This window comes from Lissotriton helveticus, chromosome 9 (genome assembly GCF_964261635.1).
Source record: "Lissotriton helveticus chromosome 9, aLisHel1.1, whole genome shotgun sequence".
NCBI classification, from domain to species: domain Eukaryota; kingdom Metazoa; phylum Chordata; class Amphibia; order Caudata; family Salamandridae; genus Lissotriton; species Lissotriton helveticus.
In genome coordinates, this window is record NC_136070.1 from 132,367,699 (window position 1) to 132,389,890 (window position 22,192).

The 22,192-nt window shown below is 41.4% G+C and overlaps 1 long non-coding RNA gene across 1 annotated transcript in view; it reads left to right on the top strand.

The window, feature by feature from the left end:
- LOC144782659 (uncharacterized) overlaps nucleotides 1–21,607 on the top strand; it is a 201,304-nt gene extending 179,697 nt beyond the window's left edge. Inside the window, exon 3 of the long non-coding RNA XR_013601194.1 lies at nucleotides 21,327–21,607. This is a non-coding gene — a long non-coding RNA (uncharacterized LOC144782659). The remainder of the gene's footprint in view (nucleotides 1–21,326) is intronic.
- Nucleotides 21,608–22,192: the final 585 nt, after the last annotated feature.

Sequence of the window (22,192 nt, forward strand, 5' to 3'; positions counted from 1 at the left end):
GAGCGGTGGTGGTATCCAGTTCTGAGCCCATCGTCACCGTGGAAATACGACTGTTGGTACCCGGAGTCGAACAAGAAGGGTCACTAACATTCATGCTCCCCAGACCTCCCCGCCTCAGCAAGTTAAAACATATGTTTCTCTCAGAATTGCAATTCCCCGACTTTGGTACAACGATAACAGCCCATGAAGAGCACAATCTTCGTTTGGAAATACTGAACTTTGCTATCGAAGCTGCAGGCACAAACTTGATAGTAGATGCTTAAAGGACCTTGTAAATAAAGCAAGCAGAAAAAGAAGATTACCTAGCGCCCAGGAAGCAGAGAATATTAGGGAACTTCCCTTGAGTTGATGGAGAAGGGCTAGGGTTGTCTTTATTGAACTGTTAAAGGACTTTTGCGAAGAAGGTTGTCAGCTTCCAGTTGTGTGGATTCTAAAGACAAAAGGATTAAAAAGAGACTGTAAAGGAACGAGAAGAAAAGAACTTTTTGCTAAGATAAGAGAGAGCCATATTGTCTGACGAAATGGAAGCCGGCACCCAGAACCGCAGAGCTAAATGTATAATAGGTACACTAATAGTAGGAGTGATAATATTAATAGCTTTAGTGGTAACAATTTCTTATGTAAAGGGACATGAGGAAGAGGCGAAGGTAACTGATGTGAAATCTGTAGAAACGCTTGCACCCACTGTTGCTGGTGAGAAAAGGGAAAACATTCAAGAGAAAGCGTTATTAGCTGCAGAAGCCCGCAGGTTACACGTAGATGAGTCCCAAGGAGATTTTAGGTCAAATGCTTATGCTAAACTCTTATATGAATACGTGGATGCCATGGAGGTTAAGGACTGTTACGTCTGCATGCAGTTGCCAGCGTCTGTAGATGAAGGCATTAGATATCATCACCTCCCGCTGACATATGGCATTACATGTAGCTTATTGCTTAGTATATTTTATGAGAGAGATAGTTTTGAATACTATTTCTCCAACTATGATTCAGTGTTGCCGGAAGTCCCAAATTATAAGCAGATGAACAAATGGGACTACTGGAAGAGTGAAGACAGATTGGCCAAGTTCTTCATTCCTTGGATTACCTTAGATACTTCACATGCCCGTAGAAATAACCTGACATGCAAAGTGTCAGAAGTCGAGAAGAAGTTCATAGGGCAGGTGGATGATCGTTACAGGAGACAAAAGATTTTGAAAAAATCAGGACAATGGAAAACAGATTGGACCGAGGAAGAGAAGGCACACAAGAGAAAGGGTAGTAGTGGTCCAATAGCTTTAGATAAGACGCAGAGAGGAAAGCTATGTCTTCACCGAGCCAAAACGTATTATGAAAATGTATACGTGGGAGAAGTCGACTGTGAACATGCTTTCAATATAGAGTACTATACTAAAGATTTCCTGAAGGGAATGCAAGTGATTCCAAATGTGTATTTTGTATGTGGAAGAAATGCCTACGTGAGACTACCTGACAACTGGTATGGATCATGTTACCTAGCAATTGTCTTCCCCAAAATATATCATGCACAAGACTTAGAGATCATTGAGGGCAAGACATCATCGAGGGGAAGGAGAGATGTAGGAGATGCAGAAATGGTTGGAGATGTCTTTGGAGCTATGTTCCCTCTTTTGGGTCTAATCCTTAATGATGTTAAAATTAGACGACTGGCAACAGTCGTCGACAGGTTGTCTGCCAGCACTGCTCAGTCCTTAATGCTGGTAGAAGGAGAGATGCAATCGATAAGGGCTATGGTTCTTCAGAACCGTCTTGCGTTAGATGTCCTACTAGCAAAAGAGGGCGGAGTCTGTAAGGCTTTGAAGGTCCAGGAATGTTGTACTTACATTCCAGACAATTCAAAGCCCCTTGAGAAAGTTATTAGGAACATAACTGATATTCACAAGGAGATCGAAGACTTGAGTAGAGAAAATGTCTGGGAAAAGGTGGGCCACGGAATGAGTGAAGTTGGAGGGTGGATCTCCACCTTAGGCAAAAGCTTTGTGTGGTATATACTGAAACCTATCATCATAATGTTGATCTGTGGGATCATATTGTGGGGATTGGTGTGGGTATTCAAATGGTACAGAGCAAAAAGGTCAGAAAGGGCCCAAAGAGAGCAGCTGCAGAGATTGGCTGCCATACAAGATAATCAGTACAGGAGTCTGAGGGCTCTGGAAGCGCAGAGACAAGTTATGCTAGCAATAACTGCAGTTTAAATGTTAGTGATGACCCCGAGAGGTCATCAAAGGGGGGAACTGAGAGAGCGCAAACTGACCTAAATGTATGAGTGCATCACACTTACCTGTAGTAAGCACAAATCATGAGGAGAAATGCCATGAGTGCTAATAGTATCTGAAATTATATTCTGAATGTATAGCTAATGTAGAGATTTAAGTAGAAGTGGAACTAATACAGAAATGTGTGACACTATATGATTTTATTAGATGTGATTATTTCTGAATCCATGTCGTGTAGCTGCTAAAATGTAAGATGGCATGTGGTTAAACGCAGAATGTGGTAGGCCTCAGGGCCAGAGCTAAAAGGGAAGGTGTTTCTTTTCACGACATAGATTGTACTAATGTTTTGGTCATTGCATTAATGGGCCATGATTTATAGATGTGTTTACTGAATAATAGAATAAGAGTATTAACATGCTTTAATTAATGAAGAAGTTGAATGCTATAATTATTATGAGAAATGCTGTAGGACTGAAATGTTTTAACATTGATTTACACGTACATGTCTGGGCCAAGAAATGTTGCGAACCTTTTTGGAAGTCTATGAGAGTTGGGATCTTGGCTGCAGATGTCTGTCTGCAAGAGAAAAGGGGGAATCCAATTATAAATAAAATGAATAGAGGTCTGTTCAGTAGACGGCCCAGACATGGAGGAGGGTTCCGGAATGTTTAAGGGGTATCAGCGGGCCGGAGAAGAGTCTGAGAAGCAAGGTCAACTCCAACGTATGAGGCCCAACACAAGCAGTATGGAAAAAGCCAGAAGCTACACCACGTGAGAGGCGTCTCACGAGGGGCGTCTCAAATGTTGTTGACTGTTTTGTATTAGGGACAGTACCCCTGGGTGGAGTTAGAGCAGATACCTGAGGACCCTTTAGAGAGCGGATGGGTAGGCAGAGAGGGGTCATGACTGGAGAACTATAGGTTTTCACCAAGAGACTTAGAGTGAGTGACTTCCCTTGGGGGTCATTCACTGCTGACACCTTTGTTAGGTTGGGATTTGGTTAAGTAGGGATACCATCTAGAGCAGGGTAGGGACAGCCTAACCTGTGTGTTTTCCTCCAACTTAAATGAAGGAGAGATATGCGTCAATGCTGATAGCTTTATTATTCTTAGAACTTGTGTTAGTAATTTCCGTTGCTCGTCTGAGGGCTTTCAGAGAGCACATGTATGTAGTTGGACCTGTGTATCTCGTGAATCTCATTCTGAGATGCCTGTATTTGCAGCTTATCCTAAGCTTACAATAAACTTTTGAAAGCTAGAAGTTGTTTGTGATCTTTGGGAGCGGGGTCCTTTATTGGGTGAATTAGCTTGGTAACAGAGGCACTTTCTTCCTCAAAGACAGGCAACAAAGGTTCAGTCGACCAGATCGAGGTTTGGATCAATAGTGATAAGGTATCGATCAAAATCTCGCCCTTCCATTACCGAGCAGTGGGACTGCAAGAGGTTGAGCACTACTGCTGCAGTGGCGGCTCCTCTGCTAAGGGGGAGGAGAGTCGCCTCACTGCTCTGCAGCAGTAAAAGAAAGGAAACAAATTAAATGAGTAAAATGTAACATTATCATCATTTTATTTTGACCTCCAGCTACGGCAGCTTTGCATGAGGGGGCAGGCGGGGCTGCTGGGAGGAGCGGTAGAACCCTCCTAAGTGCGCAATGACTCTTTGGCCGGCCCTCTAGGCCTTCCAAAACATTCATGTGCACTTTCCCTGTACTCTGTGCAGGCTGCATTACAGCATGCGTGGAGAAGATGCCCAACCCTCCAGCCCCTGGCTGAGCGCCCTGTCACGGTGCTCAGACCAATCACAGAGTAGCATTGTGATTGGTCTGGGGACCCTGACCTGTGCTTCCTATTCCTGGAGTGGGACACAGGAGAGCAGAAGCAGAGACGCAGGACCCGGCGGCAAGGTAAGAGTTTATTTATTTATTTTTTAGATTGCCAGCCATCCTAATAGTAAAGCCCCGGGGTTAGAATGTCTGAGTGATGTGTTCTATAAGGAGTTTGACGAACTCTTGGCCCCACACCTGCAAAGAGGCATATCACAAGCACCAGTTTACCTCCCTCTCTGTGCGAAGCCTTAATAGGGACCATTTTAAAACATGATGAAGCTCCTGAACACTGCGAGTTGTACAGACCCTTGTCCCTCGGCAACATAGACACTAAAATGTTAGCTAAAATTTTAGCCACTCGCCTGCAGCCCCTACTTCCAAAACTGGTGTTGCCTGATCAGTCCGGGTTCATACCGTCCAGATCCACCGCACAAAATTTGAGCTCTCTTTTTCACCCTTCTGCATCAGTTGAATCCCTCTTTGCAAGCTGCTGCGGTCCTACTGACGTTGCAAAGGCATTTCATTCTTTTGGATGGGTATACATGTTTACGGTAATGGCCCATATGGGGTCTCCTCTACACTAACCCAGTGGCCAGCAAACATATTAAGGTACATACATCTGAGAAACTCCCCTTTGGCAGAGATATAAGACTGAGATGCCCTTTGTCGCCCCTGTTATTTGCATTGACATTGGAGCCACTGGCTTGTGTTATTAGGCATCAGCACTAAATTACCGACCGCACTGTCACCAGTAATTCAAGAATACATCTGGTTTGAACATTACTCCGGTTTGAGCATCAACTAGGCGAAGTCAGTCATATTCCCTCTACTCCTTAGCACCTTGGAGAGCCCCCTTGAGTTCCCACTGAGGATATGGATTCATTGGGATCCTGACTTGGCCATCAGGTCTAATTATTGTACGGTGGTCTCGACCCTGGAAGACCAAGTCACTAGGTGGACGTGGCTCCCCCTGTCTTTGACATATAGGCCAGCAATCTTAAAAATGGTGGTCTTCTTTGACTTACCCTACTGTGCAGCTGACCATAACGCGGAGACGACGTGGAGGCTGACTCTGCTCGCCGTGCGCTCACTTCTGGGAGAGTAGCGAGGGAGAGACACGATGCGGACTGTGAACTGTCTATCCCAGGCAGCATGGAAGCGTTTACGGAGCAAAGGAGTGAGGTGGTGCCGCTGCGAATTACTGCCTCCGGCAGGAAGCAAGCCAGCACGGCCCAGCACTACGCCCTTGGCTCCGCAGCAGATGTAGCGCCCTTAGGATCAGCAGCAAATTGAACTTGGGAAACAGGAGCTGGGCGCCTCGAGAGGTGAAATGGACTGGGGGTTTCCAGACTCCCAAATTCCTGTGCCCAGTTGCAAACCCAGAAGCGTTTGCAGGTAGACAGTGAGCCGGTGAGGCAAAGGGCCCAAGGTGGCCCAGGGGGACACAATAGAAGAACAGAGGAGGAGCTCAAAAGAAACCGCCCAAGGGAAAAGAAGCCCCTGGACAGAAGCAGGGAATACGGTCAGCCAGCCAGTCAGTGCACAGTGGAGGTAAGTGGACCGGTAATTGAGTCTAGGCTATTCACTTTTATAAACTAATTCTTGTTCCAGTTTACAGGACATAGAAAATTGAGACCCCCAACTATATATTAATAAAAGGGTGGTAGAGTTAATATACGGTGACACAATATGCTGCTAGGAAATAGACCTGAGTTTCATACAGCAAATTTAACCTCAATTCAATTTTAAAAGTTAAACAGTCCGGAAGGTGTCCCTGAAAGATGGCACCAAGGAAGCCTAAAGTTTATAAAGGGAGAAAGATCCTGACAGCCTCATTAATGAGTCTATACCTGAACATGGGACTTTGGTAGAGTGTCTGGAATCACCCAAGGGAATGGTAAAGACTAGGTCTTCCAAGAGAAACAAAAGTACAGTTGACGACATCCACTTAGGAGGAAAGGAGGAGCGCAAGTATCCAAATCAATAAAGGACTTTGAAGGCAAGCATTTTAAGAGATTGCAAACCCCTGTAAGAACCCCAGATTTAAATAAAGAACCATTGAATGAACAAGTGAATCTTGGTGACTGTGCTACCGGGTCGGACGTATCCTTTTGTAATCATTTAAACTTATATCCCATCCTGGATCCCAGATTATCTTCTTCTCCTTGGATTTTCTCCCTGTCCGATGGCGTTGATATGGATGGCAAAGGTATGACCTTAACTAGTTCAAGGAGTGAGCAGAGAAATGACTCCACCCAGACTAGAACAGCTATGACTGCCAAGAGTACGGGGCAACCCGAAATTCAAGGAACTGAGTCTATAGAATATTCAGCAAGTAATGTTATTCTGGGTATAGATATATCAGCCACACCTTCAGCTTCAATGCTAGACTTAATGCTGAGGTTACAAAAAACTCTGCAAGTGTTGCTAGAAGTAGCTGTGCTAAATAATAACATCTTAAAAACCCATGAAATTCAATCTCAGAAACATTTAGGGGAATTGCAAGAGATCAGGGGCCTAATGCCTAAGGCCCATGGTAGTGAGACCTGTCCAGGTCCAGGACCCCTTGACGCAGGGTGGTTCCAGGGACTCTGAGCAAACGACCAATCTACAGGAGGTCTATATTTCTAGATGCCCAATGCTGGTAAACAGATTGAGGGATCAACTGAGGTATAGGCGCTATAACCTATGTAGATTGGTGGCTCTAAAAAGAAAGCTTGAGGTTGTGAAAAAAAGGGTGAAAGGAATCCCAAAGGTTATTAGGAAAGGGGGCAGAGAAGAAGTAACCCCTCAAGTGTGCAGAACCATACTTATAAATAGGAGGTCAATGAGGGACCCTGAGAGTGCTTTATGGGTGGGGGTGTGGTAAATAAAGGACCAAGTAAAACCAGTGTCATCAAATAAGCGGGAGGCCAAAAATTCTCTTAGTACCCAAGTTTGAGGGAATTTGGCACGAAGAATTTAAGACACGTAGGATTTAGCCATAATATTAAAGGGAAAGAATTTACCAAGGTATTTGTACACTCAAGTCTGGTAATAACAGCTATTGTAAATGCTGAAAACGAAGGGATATGGTTAATACTAGTTAGGGAACTGGAGGGGAGGAACCATATCCATACTGGTTTCAGAAGGGTTGTGTGAACATTTGGTAATAGTGAATGTTTACATACAATGGGGGACTAATGAGGAATACAAGGTGGAAATGAGACGTTTCAAGGAAGACCTGGATACATTGTGCAAAAAATTTGAGAATTATATGATCATTGTAATTGGTGATTTTAATCATAAACTGAACCCAATAAGACAAGATCCTGGGTTTAAAGAACTCTTGAGATCAAATAATATAGCCCCCAGCCGTTTTCCCAATTTGCACTAGTTCCAGACGAGATGTGAAGCTGGGCAAATATTTGCAGTTAAAAGGACTATTTTGCTTAAACTGTAGGTGGGAAACAGATTGCCAGGCCAAACAGACCTTCAGGTTAGGTACTCAACTTTGCCCCATCAACTCTGCGTTTATCCATGCTTGAAGTTTTGCCCTTATAAAAGGGTGTCAGGTAACTCAGTGTGAAGGCAGTGATCATAAGATCTTGCGCTTTGAATCAGCTCTAGCGAAATAGTTCTCCCCCAACAATCAGAGTATCCCAAACGTTTGACAACAAGATTAACAGAGGAATATACTGAAAAGTTGTCCAGCTTTCAACAGAAATTAGGATTGGGAGATACTAGGGCTAAGAAAGTGGCTTGGTTTGAGGAAACTATAGAAGAAATGGTACAATGCCTTAGAGTAGAATTGAAAAGTACGAATTCTCGCCCAAAGGTTATGCAAACTACGCAAGGCAGACAAGGTGGTTTAATGGGGAGTGTATATTAAGAAAAGATTAATAAGGAGAGAAGAAAGAAGTTTAAGAAAAAAATACGATCAAGTAAAACAGAAAAATCTGGTAAAATTGAGGAAGGATTATAAAACGCTAGTTAGGAACTTGAAGAGGGCTTTTAAAGAGAAATGTTGGGTAAATTTGCTGGAAATATTCGAGAGTAAAAAAACATCTGTACATTTTGGAATCTGATAAACGAAGTATCAGCCCACTGGATTATGCCCTGTGTAGTGAAAGAATTAGCATAGGAAGAATATCTAGGAGAGCTATATGTGACAGGTGTCGAGGCTGATGGAGGAAATACTCATCCCTGGAGAGAGGCCGTGGAAGGTCTAAAATCCCTTTTTACAGTAGAAAAGGTGATAGACATTATAAGAAACGTAAACTTAACCCGTGCTGCGGGACCAGATAATCTCCCGGCCATCGTAATAAAATCCCAGCAAAATTGGTGGACGGAATTTTTATCTCTTGGCTATATTGGACTCGGGCCATATCCCAGAGAAGTGGAGGGGGGCAGTATTCAGACCTATCCACCAGAAGGGAGATAGGAAAGTCCCGAAGAATTAAAGACTGATTAACTTACTGGATATTGGGGGAAAAGTATTCGCCAATATAATCCTTGGCAGTCTGAAGGATTGGGCGGAACAGCGGTCGATCGTGCAGGTGGAACAAGGGGCCTTTAAGGAGGGTCACTCCACGGTTGACCACTGTTTTGTACTCTGGGCTGTGGCGCAGAAGTCTATGGAACAACAAGGGAAGTTGTGCTGCTGCTTTGTTGACTTTGGTGCGCATTTGACCTAGTGGACAGGAGGTGCCTCTGGTGCACCTTAAGGAAATAGGGTATCCCGGATGGGCTCCTGGCAATTATCCAGGAGTTACATAGCTATAACTGGGCGCAAGTCATTAAGGCTACAGCCGGGGCCTTGACACCGAAAATTATGATCAAGAATGGTCTAAAACAGGGCTGAGTATTAGTTGTGTATTAGCCCCCTTACTCTTTGCTATATACCTGGCTGATCTGCCATCTATTTTGAAGGTGGATCGAAGTGCTAGCCCAAAAATGATTGGGAAACAAATTTCCTGCCTAATGTATGGCGATGCTGTGGTAATCCTTGACCAGACAGAGATGGGATTACAGAGGAAAATAACTGATTTTAATGAATATTGTGTGGCTAAGCATCTGACTGTAAATATGGACAAAACTAAAATCTTATGCTTTGGGAAAAAAGTCTAGAGTTTTAACTGTTATCTGGGCCGAACCTAATTGGAAAATGTGAACGAGTACAGATATCTCGGTATCTGGTTTCAAAATCTCTAAAATGGGACACACATTTAGCGGCCCAGAATGCCAAAGCCCATTCATCAGTGTATGGGTTAAGAAAATGTAACCGTATCTATGGGATATGTCTCACAGACCACTGTAGAAAGCATATAATGCAATGATACCCCCACAATTGCAGTACTGAGCTGAAGTCTTGTGCCTAAGTGGGAATTCTAGTTGGGACATCGAGGAAAGGAAATGCCTAAAACTATTGATGGCATTACCAGGCTCCTCTATTATCCAGGCAATCAGATTGAAGCTGGGCTTGACATCATGGAACGTACAGGAGCAAGGGGCCCTTCTAAGAGTCTGGAAAGGATTGGGCTCTGGGGAAGTCATGAAAGTATGACAATGATGCAAGTACAAAGCTTTGCATAGTGACCTAAAATGGGCCACAGAGGTCAGAAAGAAACTGCTCGCAGTTTGTAAAAATCTAAAAGTGAAAATCCACCAGCCATTCTTCCTAGTAGAAGCAACAGATTGTGAACTTAGAACACTAGGGAAGGAAGTATCCAGGATAGAAGATTTGGGGTACTTGAGAAAGAAAAAAATCTGTTAATTTTATGATGAATAGTTGGGAGAACGAAATTAAGTACCCCTATCTGGTACCCAACCTAGGCCTTAGAGCTGAAATGCTTAGATGGAGAATAGGTATTAATCATTGTGTATCACATGTGAGTAGAAAATCAGTAATGATATGACCTGATGGCAAATGTTTTTGTGGGTTGGGCACAAAATGTGATAACTTACATATCACAATGGACTGTCAAAATGTTTTACATCAGCGGTTTTTACACCCCATCATTCTAAAATATGGTGTGATCGAGTGCCTATCAGCGATTAAACTCCTTACAGATATGCCAAACCTCGATACAGCAATTGCCATTGCAAAATATATGAAGGCAGCAAAAAGGTCCTTGCTGGAAATAGAAATGGTTGGTTGAAAATTAGCCTAGAAGCGAGGATGGTCATTGCTCCAAATACATTTTTTAGGGGTTTTTATGTATTTTTTTATAAAACCTTTTTATTGGATTTTATAATTATACATGTCATACATTGATCACAATTGACTGCTGCCGTATTACAATTGATGTGAATATTTGCGTGTCAGAGAGCAGCGTGGCAGTTAATCAAGTGATTAATTAATTAAGTAATTAATTAATGGGTGGTATTCTCCCCGCCAACTCCGTCAGAGAGGCATCGAGGAAGTAGCCGTTGGTAAAGTTACTGCAACTCCCCGACCCTATGACAGTCACTAGTCCATAGTCCCCTGCAAAGGGTGTCGTGAAATGGTAATCCAGGTTCTAAGCTGAACTCGGGGATTCATAACTCAGGAAAGAAGGGGAGGTGCTTGGGGATGCATGAGGCGGGGGGCCAGTGAAGCGGAACTCCATGTCGTTCCGCAGACTGTAGGCACGTTTCCCTATCCTGGTTGATGGTGTGAGGCTCAGAGGGGGATCTGGGGGTGAACTTGTGTAGTAGGGGGTAGAGTGTGTGTGGATTAGTATACGCTCGGTCCTGGCTTCACCTGGGTGTCTTGCGGGGGTTCTGCGCCAGCAGTGTGTGTTCGCTTGAATTCATGTAGGAGCATCACCCATTCTAATGAAATAGGTTGCCGTCGTATGCCACGCGCTTCCTCCTGGTTTATAGATCCATGTAATATGATGTCTGCCCGCCCCCATATGGAGTAGTGTGTGCAACACCTGGTGAGTCTTGGGTTCTCTGTCCCCAAATACATTTTTTAGGTTGTAGCATTAGTTTTCAGATAGAGTTTTAGATAGATTTTATCATTTAGAATATTATGAGTGTTTTTATACATGACATACTGTGTAAGCTGTAGGATTGAGGCAGGAACTGCTCTTTCTAAGGCGTCGCTGAAACTTTGTATCGTATGTTTTAAATATTTATTGTAACATGTTTTTATGTTGTTGAAAGACCAACAGTCTAAATAAACATATTTCTAAACAAAAAAAGAATTTTAAAAAAATTATACCTTTTTGTTAACATACCCATTGTACCACTGATGTACTTTTTCAAAAAGCTTGGGGCAAATCTGCTAACTTTGGTTTGGGCTGGGAAACAATCACGAATCAGTTGGGATATACTCACACTGCCATACATGAGTGGAGGGTTCAATGCGCCAGATTTCCACCTACATTATCTATGTGCAAACTCCCATTTTGCACATTACTGGTATGCATCGCAGGGATATACACCACATGTAGCAGTGGAACACAATGATGCTTTTCCTATCCCGCGCCGGGCCCTACTTCCCATAGGAGGGGAGATGTGTCACACAGAAATCCGGCAGCCTGGAGAGTCCTGGAAGCACGAGTGGGGTAAAAAAAAAGGTATATGCACCTGTGCTACCATTGTGCTGCAATCCTGCCATGTAGGTGTCTATCTCTGTGCTGCAATTGCTAGCCCGCACGGGCATCCATACTATGGCCATTATCGACCTTTACATATTAACTCTTACAGGCTGGTCAGTGTGAATTCTACCCACAATTTCCAAGGAAACCATCAACACTCACTGTTACAGACACTAGTCACTAGTGACACGGTTAGGCACCTAGGGGCAGGTGTATCAAGGGATCTTTTAGTCGCAAACGCTGAAATTCGCAAACAAGCAGCGTTTGCAACAAAAAATTCTCAAAATGGTATGTATGATGCAAAGATTAAGGAACCGCAAATTTTGCGATTCCTTGATTTTGCGAAAGCATTTAAGGAATCGCAAATTGCGATTCCTTAAATGCTATGTAAGAAACATTTCATTTTTGCGATTTCACCTTAAGAAATCGCAAATTACCACAAACTTGTAGTTGGTGGTAATTTGCTAATTCTTTTGCAAATGCACTTTTTGGCATTTGTAAAGGAGCCATGTGACGCTCGTATGTGCACCATATTCGCACACATGTAAATTTCAGGGGTGCAGCAGGGTGTACTTAAGACACCCTTGCTCCCTTGAAATAATTCTCAATTTGCGATTAGCAAATTGAGAATCGCAAATTGAGAATAACTTCCCATTCCTTCCTATGGGCCTCCTGGCCCATAGAAATGAATGGGAAATTATTCTTAATTGCGATTAGCAATTTGCTAATCGCAATTAAGGAATTTTAAGAAATCGTTAAAAAATAGCGAATTTTTACATACATACCATTTTGCAATTCTCAAATAGCGATTCTCAAAAAATCGCTATTTGAGAATCGCAAATAGGTATTTTGATACATATGCCCCCTAATCACTAAACTATACAATGTGGCTCAGACTGATGTACTGCAGACGCAGGATAAAGCACTGGAGGGCTGGAATGCAGTGCTGGATAAACCTATGACATGGCGAATGGAGGCTTTGTCATGCACATCTGCGTATCCTCACATCTGATTATAATTTGTGAATAATTTTAAATATCAGCACCACATGTATTATACACGGACTAAATTATACAAATTTGGTTTTAGAGCGGATTAATGTTGTGCCCGGTGTAGGGCAGCAGAGGCAGATGTTATGCACCTGTTCTGGCACAGCGATTTAATTAGACGCTATTCAACTCAAATTACGGGGGGCGTTCGCCAACATGGTGTTAGAACAGGTGCAATGTAACCCTAAGGTTTGCTGCTGGCTCGGCCTGTTCAAGAGCCTACAACCTGCCAATCGCAAATTAGTGTCCATGGCTATGGGCCATATGTATCAAGATACCCATTTGCGATTCTCAAATAGCGATTTTGAAGAAATCGCTATTTGAGAATCGCAAACGGGTATGTATGGACAAAATCGCATTTTTTTTGCGATTCCTTAGAATTCCTTAATTGCGATTAGCAAATTGTGAATCACAATTAAGGAATACTTTCCCATTCATTTCTATGGGCCAGGAGGCCCATAGGAATGAAAGGGAAGTTATTCTCAATTTGCGATTCGCAATTTGCTAATCGCAAATTGAGAATAATTTCAAGGGTGCAGGGGTGTCCAAAGGACACCCTGTTGCACCCCTGAAATATGCATGGGTGCACATGTGGCGCACATACATGCCCTAAGGGCATGTGTGTGCGTCACATGGCACTTTGAAAAATGCAAAAATGTGCATTTTTCAAGGAATTCGCAACTTACGACCAACTAGAAGTTGGTGGTAATTTGCGATTCCTTAAGGGCATTTTGCTTTTTTTTTTTGCTACATACATTGCATTTAAGGAATCGCAAAATTTGCGATTCCTTAAATGCAATTGCAAAAGAAGGAATCGCAAATTTTGCGATTCCTTATTTTGCACCAGTTTTGCTTCATACATTCCATTTAGCAAATTCTCATTCACAAAGGCCGAAATTCTGCGAATTTCGGCCTTTGCGATTGCGAATTTGCATGATACATATGGCCCTATGCTGCTGGCAAAGAGGAGGGTGGCACTGCATTGGGGCAAATGTGCAATATCCACCAAAATAAACTGGCTCCTAGACATGACTCATTGCAAGTCTCAATTGGAACTTTACGCGGAAGAAGAACCAAGGGCCCAGAGACCTAAACACATCTGGGGACCTCTAATGCATCTCTAATTAAAGAGAGAGGGACCCCGAAACCAAAGGGATGGGGTTCCACAGTTGACGTTAGTCAGAAAGAAATTCCCTTTGGGTAAGGTAACAATAGTACAAAAATACTTACAAACAACCATTTAAGTCACCCACATATCACACGGAAGCAATGTAGACAGATGAAACTAATATATGTGAAAACACTCTAAAAATATTTTCTAAAAACAATTTATTCAGGATGCATTACATTAAATAAAAACAGAATCAGAAAATGGGAAACACACAAAAGACGATGCATTAAACAATAAAAACCACATTCAAGTAAAAAGGAGTATACGGGGAAAAGGATAGAACTCAATCAAAAAGACAACAATTTTGAATTCCTCCTTAGTTTGTATTCCCAGATTCACTCCTTAGGCGTCGACGCGTTTCGGCGGTGTATTCATTTAAATCCGCCTTCATCAGGACAGTAATAACGTTTCCCAAATAAATTCTGAAATTAAATAAAACCAATCTTGAGCTTACTCGCTAAAGATGAAATATCCACTTAATATACAGAAACCTCGAAACACTTTTTAAAAAACGTAATGCTTCCAACTAATTATGCTACCACAAATATATATACATTGCTTCCAAACCAAAACACATAGTGCATCATTCATGCTCATATAAGTATACAGAATTCATAATCTGACAGTAATAATTCAACACTTTTGATGATAGTCACAGCATTAAAGGCATTAGAATATATCTTTTCAAGCCTTAGAAAGAATCCAGGAACATTTGATTTTCCATGAGTATTGGTACGCTACAATTACCAAAGCCTAATATACTAGAGGTGGCACGAAAAGAGAGCAATGATACAGCACCTACATCAGACACAAGACAAGTCTGACAGATATTGTTAGGGGTATTCAGCCTCCTTCATATCACCACAACTTATTCGTCCAGCGAATTCGTTATTCTTTTATACATAAAAACCTATTTAGAAAAAAACCTATTTAGGAAAAATGAAGTGGTGGTTGGCCCTCTATATTCCATAACTCACGATTTACAAGGAATTTGACTTATGTGTCTCCATTTGTATCTAACTATTCAGCACTCTCCGCTATTTTCCTATGCTAATACATTAGGAAGTTGGACTTTTTTAAAATTTTTCAAATACTTACTGGTTAAAAATTGATGGTATGAGGCGTAAATACGTCTTTTTGACTCATGGAGATCTCCAGCTGACTGACTGGTAGCTGAGGAAATACACAGTAATAGGCTATTATTTAACTGACTGCCACGCTGTAAGTACTAGTTACTATGCCGAATTCTAGAGGCATACTTACAAATAATTAAAAAACTAGTGCCTAAGCACGCAGTAGTCAGGTATTCAATTCCAACTTCGGTCTTTTTAATCAGGCTTTTGCATGGGTTCTGGAGGTATGATCCAAAGATACCCGCTGTACAAGGGAAGCCTCCTTGTCAACCCTACATATTATGACAAGAAAGGGGGCAAATACAATCGTTAAACGCGTGTTCGTAGAACGCTAACGCAGTATCATCCAAACCCCCATTCAGTGCATTTACCTTCTTTTGCTCTTCTTTATCAGGCTATTGCGCGTTTGGTCACAGCATGGGTTCGGGGAGTATAATCCACATATACCCGCTGTACGAGGGAAGCCTCTCGGTAAGCCCTGCATATTATAACAGGAAAAGGGCAAATATACTCGTTACGAGCGTGTTCGAGAGGATGCTAACGCACTATCATCTAGAGCCCCCATTCAATGCAGTTACCTTGAGCGCTGTATTCGCGGACGTCCTGCGTGCTTCTGTTCGTCTTCCCGGCTAGCAACGTCAAGGAATGAACCGCGGATTTAAATACCCTGCATTACCGCGGGTGTTTGTTGATGACGAATGCGGAAATAATAGAACGGGAAAACAGACAACCCGTACTAGTAACATACGATTATTATGCATTATTTTTAAATTGTTATGAGGTTATGCAAGAGACTACTATAGCCGTTGGTATTGCAGTGCTTATAAGCCGAAATTCATCGTGAACTGATTAAAGAAAGGAATTCTTATATTTGTTCATTTTATTTTAATTTTGTTTATATTTTTGTTTTTATTTTAATTTTAAACAGTCGCTAAGAAAGTCATAGGTGTGGGTCATTATTTTAAACATAAACACTAAATATTATGGGCACCAAAGTTGTATTAACAGAATAATCTGTTTGTATAGAAGGGGGCACTATTTTTTATATATACACCCGATATATCTAAATGTTGATGGTATGAGCGTATTAAGCAGCCAATACGGACACCTAAAAATCAGTGATTGTCCTATATAGCTCCAATAATCCGTTCCCACTCTTCTCTTGAATTAAGACCCCTCTTAACAGTGTCCAGAACAGAGATGTACCATTGCTCCCTTTCCTTCCTTCTTGCGACCATATTGCCACCTTTTTCACCTCTTTGTGAACGGTCCTTTGGACTGGAGAGTTGTATTTTGCCTTTGAGCCCAATATCTATATCCTCAGAGACATTTAGCCCTGATGGATAAAATTAAAACATTTGGTTTCAGTGAAGACCAACTCCACCGTATTATAAGTACCAAAAGTGGGAATAGGATCACAGTAGCCTCAGGTAAAGGAGAAAACTGGGGTAAGCTTGTGAATCTGAAGAAAAAATTAATTCGAACGGAAGCCCATGCTGACTTCCTAGTAGAATATCTAACATCTGGTATCATCCCCATTGGATTACAGGTTCGGAATGAACCGGGAGTATTCACAGAGAACAGGAAGTTCCTTGAAACCTGGGCACTAATCTCAAATAGGTGTAGTAGGGACTGGATGCTCTTAATTATCGAAACAGCGCAGGGCCTACTCATCTTAGAAAAGGAAGAAATTGACAAACTTGAAGATGAACTTAAAAACTGCCCAGCCCTAGAAGAGGCCAAGAAAAAGCTGGCCGACATTAATAGAGATGTTGAGGGTTATAGTACCTACTTAATTAATAAAAAAACGAATAAGTTGAAAAAAGACATTGAGATGTATGCAGAAGACAAAACTTACCCCTTCCTAAAAGAGAACTATTTTCAGAACAAATACAATGGGAGTTGGGAACGACCCCCCAATAGACAAATATACTCAAGAGGGGGTAACAAACAAGTGACCTTCTCTAACTCATCATGTTCCGGATCTGAGGAAGAAGAGATTAGTGAGGCTGGTAGGAACAGTTATGACCAAGGTTTTTTTTTAGAACCACGCCCAAGGAGGGGGCAGGCCTACAATGGGAATCGAGGCCAGGGTCATTTCAGTCGAGGGAGGCAACAATACCAGAACCAGGGCCAACAAAATTACAACCAGGGCCCCCCCCAACAAAATTATATCCAGGGTCCTCCTCCCCAGCAGAACTACAACCAAGCACCTCCTCAGCAAGAATATCTAAGTACCCGGAACAAGAAGTACTGGAAACAACCAAATTACCAGTAATCAATTTATCAAGTAGAACCTTGAGTAATGTAGAAATAGGGATTCTTAGCAAAGGTTTTAGTTTTGTCCCATCCACCAATCTAGATAAATTTCAGTTTGAAAAGGACTTACGCTAATTTTTTAGGAAGATCAGATTAAAAAGATTTTTCGAAAACAGGGAGTACAGAGAAAAAATAAACATCTCCGGTTTAAAACCCAAATCTAAATTCACCCCCACCCTTAGTATGGTAAATAAAAACATCGAAGCCTTCGAAATGGCAGTTGAAAGCGGCATTCAAAAACTGTTCAATAAAGAAAAGCGATGTTACAACCATAACATCTCAGCCAGTGAAAGAGGGGCCATCAATCAGTTGAAAGATGATGGCTCCTTGACCATCAAGCCAGCAGACAAAGGCGGCGGTGTAGTGGTCTTTGACACCGGGGACTATGAGCGGCGTATGCTAGGGCTCCTAGGGGTCAGAGAACACTATGTCCGTACTACCGAAGCCAGCCTAGAAAGAATAGCAAATGAATGCCTTGTTCTGCTCACAAATGCCAAAGAGTCCGGGTTTATTTGTGAAGAGGAGTTTTGCTTTCTTAACAATCTAGAGCCTAGGACACCTGCCATTTATGGCCTGCCTAAGTTACACAAGGACAGAACTAATCCACCTATGCGTCCAATAGTGAGTAGTATTGACTCACTATTGGAACCAGTCAGCAAGTATGTCGACCACTTTTTGAAACCCATTGTATGTAAATTAAAATCATATGTGCGAGACTCAGCACATATCATATCAAAAATTGAGGGAATACCCTTTTGTGAAGAGACTCAATGTCTAATAACTCTGGACATTGAGTCGTTATACACTAATATCCCGCAGGAGGCTACCACAGAAGTGATCGATGAGATTCTGTCAGGACAAGATCTTGGTGGGGCCAATAAGGACTTTATAGTTGATTGTGTGAGACTTATTCTTACTAACAATGTCTTCCTCTTTAAAAATGACTACTACAAACAGCTTAAAGGGACCAGCATGGGGGCTACTTGTGCCCCTAGTCTGGCCTGCCTATATGTGGGCAGGTTTGAAGACATACACATCAACAATGAATTGGCCCCCTTCTTCGAAAATGTAGCGGGCTGGTACCGCTACATAGATGATATTTTTTTCATATGGGATGGACCAATTGAACTCCTGAAGGAATTCCTCCTGTGGATTAACTTAGGAGATCCCAATTTAAAATTTACCTCAACCTACAGTACCACCAGGGTTGAATTCCTTGATATATGCATAAAGAACTGTGACGGAGTTTTGGCAGTAGAATTATATACAAAGCCAATGGCGAAGAATACATTGTTGGAATTTTCTAGTTTCCACCCAAAATCCCAAAGGGAAAGTATTCCCTTTAGTCAGTTTCTCCGGTTACGGAGAAACTGTTCAGATTTGAATGACTATTATAAACATGCTGAAGTCCTCAAACTTAAGCTGAAAGATAGGGGATACCCGAAAAAACTTCTCTCAAACTCTATGAAAAGGGCACGTTTCTTTGACCGGGACGCTTTGATCCATAATACCCCCAAGGAAAAGAAGCCCCTTAATAAGGTTGTATTTGTTAGCAAATTCTCAAACATGAGTAACCAAATAAAAAATATTGTTAACAAACACTGGCACATTCTGAATCACGAAGAAGATTTATTGTTAGAAAAGCCATTATTTGCATTCAAAAAGAATAGCAACCTGCGTGATCTATTGGTTCATACCTACAAAGATGAATCAGCTGATAAACAAAGAACTATTGATGGTACAAAGGTTACCGGTACAACAAAATGTGGAAACTGTAATATGTGCAATCAATGTATTGTGGGATCAGAAATTGTCTGTAATTCGAGAAAAATAACATGTAAGACCCACAATAATTGTAGGAGTAAAAACGTTGTCTATTTACTGTTGTGCCCGTGTGGCCTACCCTATGTTGGAGAAACAGGGAGAGAAGTACGAACAAGACTTCAGGAACATAGATCAGCTGTGAGACTGGAAAAAATCACTGCTCCAATCGTGGCCCATTTCTTAGAAAAGGGCCACAAGGACTCAGAATTTGGATGGTTCATATTAGAAAAAATTAAAATTGGTAAAAGAGGTGGCAATATGGTCGCAAGAAGGAAGGAAAGGGAGCAATGGTACATCTCTGTTCTGGACACTGTTAAGAGGGGTCTTAATTCAAGAGAAGAGTGGGAACGGATTATTGGAGCTATATAGGACAATCACTGATTTTTAGGTGTCCGTATTGGCTGCTTAATACGCTCATACCATCAACATTTAGATATATCGGGTGTATATATAAAAAATAGTGCCCCCTTCTATACAAACAGATTATTCTGTTAATACAACTTTGGTGCCCATAATATTTAGTGTTTATGTTTAAAATAATGACCCACACCTATGACTTTCTTAGCGACTGTTTAAAATTAAAATAAAAACAAAAATATAAACAAAATTAAAATAAAATGAACAAATATAAGAATTCCTTTCTTTAATCAGTTCACGAAGAATTTCGGCTTATAAGCACTGCAATACCAACGGCTATAGTAGTCTCTTGCATAACCTCATAACAATTTAAAAATAATGCATAATAATCGTATGTTACTAGTACGGGTAGTCTGTTTTCCCGTTCTATTATTTCCGCATTCGTCATCAACAAACACCCGCGGTAATGCAGGGTATTTAAATCCGCGGTTCGTTCCTTGACGTTGCTAGCCGGGAAGACGAACAGAAGCACGCAGGACGTCCGCGAATACAGCGCTCAAGGTAACTGCATTGAATGGGGGCTCTAGATGATAGTGCGTTAGCATCCTCTCGAACACGCTCGTAATGAGTATATTTGCCCTTTTCCTGTTATAATATGCAGGGCTTACCGAGAGGCTTCCCTCGTACAGCGGGTATATGTGGATTATACTCCCCGAACCCATGCTGTGACCAAACGCGCAATAGCCTGATAAAGAAGAGCAAAAGAAGGTAAATGCACTGAATGGGGGTTTGGATGATACTGCGTTAGCGTTCTACGAACACGCGTTTAACGATTGTATTTGCCCCCTTTCTTGTCATAATATGTAGGGTTAACAAGGAGGCTTCCCTTGTACAGCGGGTATCTTTGGATCATACCTCCAGAACCCATGCAAAAGCCTGATTAAAAAGACCGAAGTTGGAATTGAATACCTGACTACTGCGTGCTTAGGCACTAGTTTTTTAATTATTTGTAAGTATGCCTCTAGAATTCGGCATAGTAACTAGTACTTACAGCGTGGCAGTCAGTTAAATAATAGCCTATTACTGTGTATTTCCTCAGCTACCAGTCAGTCAGCTGGAGATCTCCATGAGTCAAAAAGACGTATTTACGCCTCATACCATCAATTTTTAACCAGTAAGTATTTGAAAAATTAAAAAAAAGTCCAACTTCCTAATGTATTAGCATAGGAAAATAGCGGAGAGTGCTGAATAGTTAGATACAAATGGAGACACATAAGTCAAATTCCTTGTAAATCGTGAGTTATGGAATATAGAGGGCCAACCACCACTTCATTTTTCCTAAATAGGTTTTTTTCTAAATAGGTTTTTATGTATAAAAGAATAACGAATTCGCTGGACGAATAAGTTGTGGTGATATGAAGGAGGCTGAATACCCCTAACAATATCTGTCAGACTTGTATTGTGTCTGAGGTAGGTGCTGTATCATTGCTCTCTTTTCGTGCCACCTCTAGTATATTAAGCTTTGGTAATTGTAGCGTACCAATACTCATGGAAAATCAAATGTTCCTGGATTCTTTCTAAGGCTTGAAAAGATATATTCTAATGCCTTTAATGCTGTGACTATCATCAAAAGTGTTGAATTATTACTGTCAGATTATGAATTCTGTATACTTATATGAGCATGAATGATGCACTATGTGTTTTGGTTTGGAAGCAATGTATATATATTTGTGGTAGCATAATTAGTTGGAAGCATTACGTTTTTTAAAAAGTGTTTCGAGGTTTCTGTATATTAAGTGGATATTTCATCTTTAGCGAGTAAGCTCAAGATTGGTTTTATTTAATTTCAGAATTTATTTGGGAAACGTTATTACTGTCCTGATGAAGGCGGATTTAAATGAATACACCGCCGAAACGCGTCGACGCCTAAGGAGTGAATCTGGGAATACAAACTAAGGAGGAATTCAAAATTGTTGTCTTTTTGATTGAGTTCTATCCTTTTCCCCGTATACTCCTTTTTACTTGAATGTGGTTTTTATTGTTTAATGCATCGTCTTTTGTGTGTTTCCCATTTTCTGATTCTGTTTTTATTTAATGTAATGCATCCTGAATAAATTGTTTTTAGAAAATATTTTTAGAGTGTTTTCACATATATTAGTTTCATCTGTCTACATTGCTTCCGTGTGATATGTGGGTGACTTAAATGGTTGTTTGTAAGTATTTTTGTACTATTGTTACCTTACCCAAAGGGAATTTCTTTCTGACTAACGTCAACTGTGGAACCCCATCCCTTTGGTTTCGGGGTCCCTCTCTCTTTAATTAGAGATTCTGTGAACGGTCCTTTGGACTGGAGAGTTGTATTTTGCCTTTGAGCCCAATATCTATATCCTCAGAGACATTTAGCCCTGATGGATAAAATTAAAACATTTGGTTTCAGTGAAGACCAACTCCACCGTATTATAAGTACCAAAAGTGGGAATAGGATCACAGTAGCCTCAGGTAAAGGAGAAAACTGGGGTAAGCTTGTGAATCTGAAGAAAAAATTAATTCGAACGGAAGCCCATGCTGACTTCCTAGTAGAATATCTAACATCTGGTATCATCCCCATTGGATTACAGGTTCGGAATGAACCGGGAGTATTCACAGAGAACAGGAAGTTCCTTGAAACCTGGGCACTAATCTCAAATAGGTGTAGTAGGGACTGGATGCTCTTAAT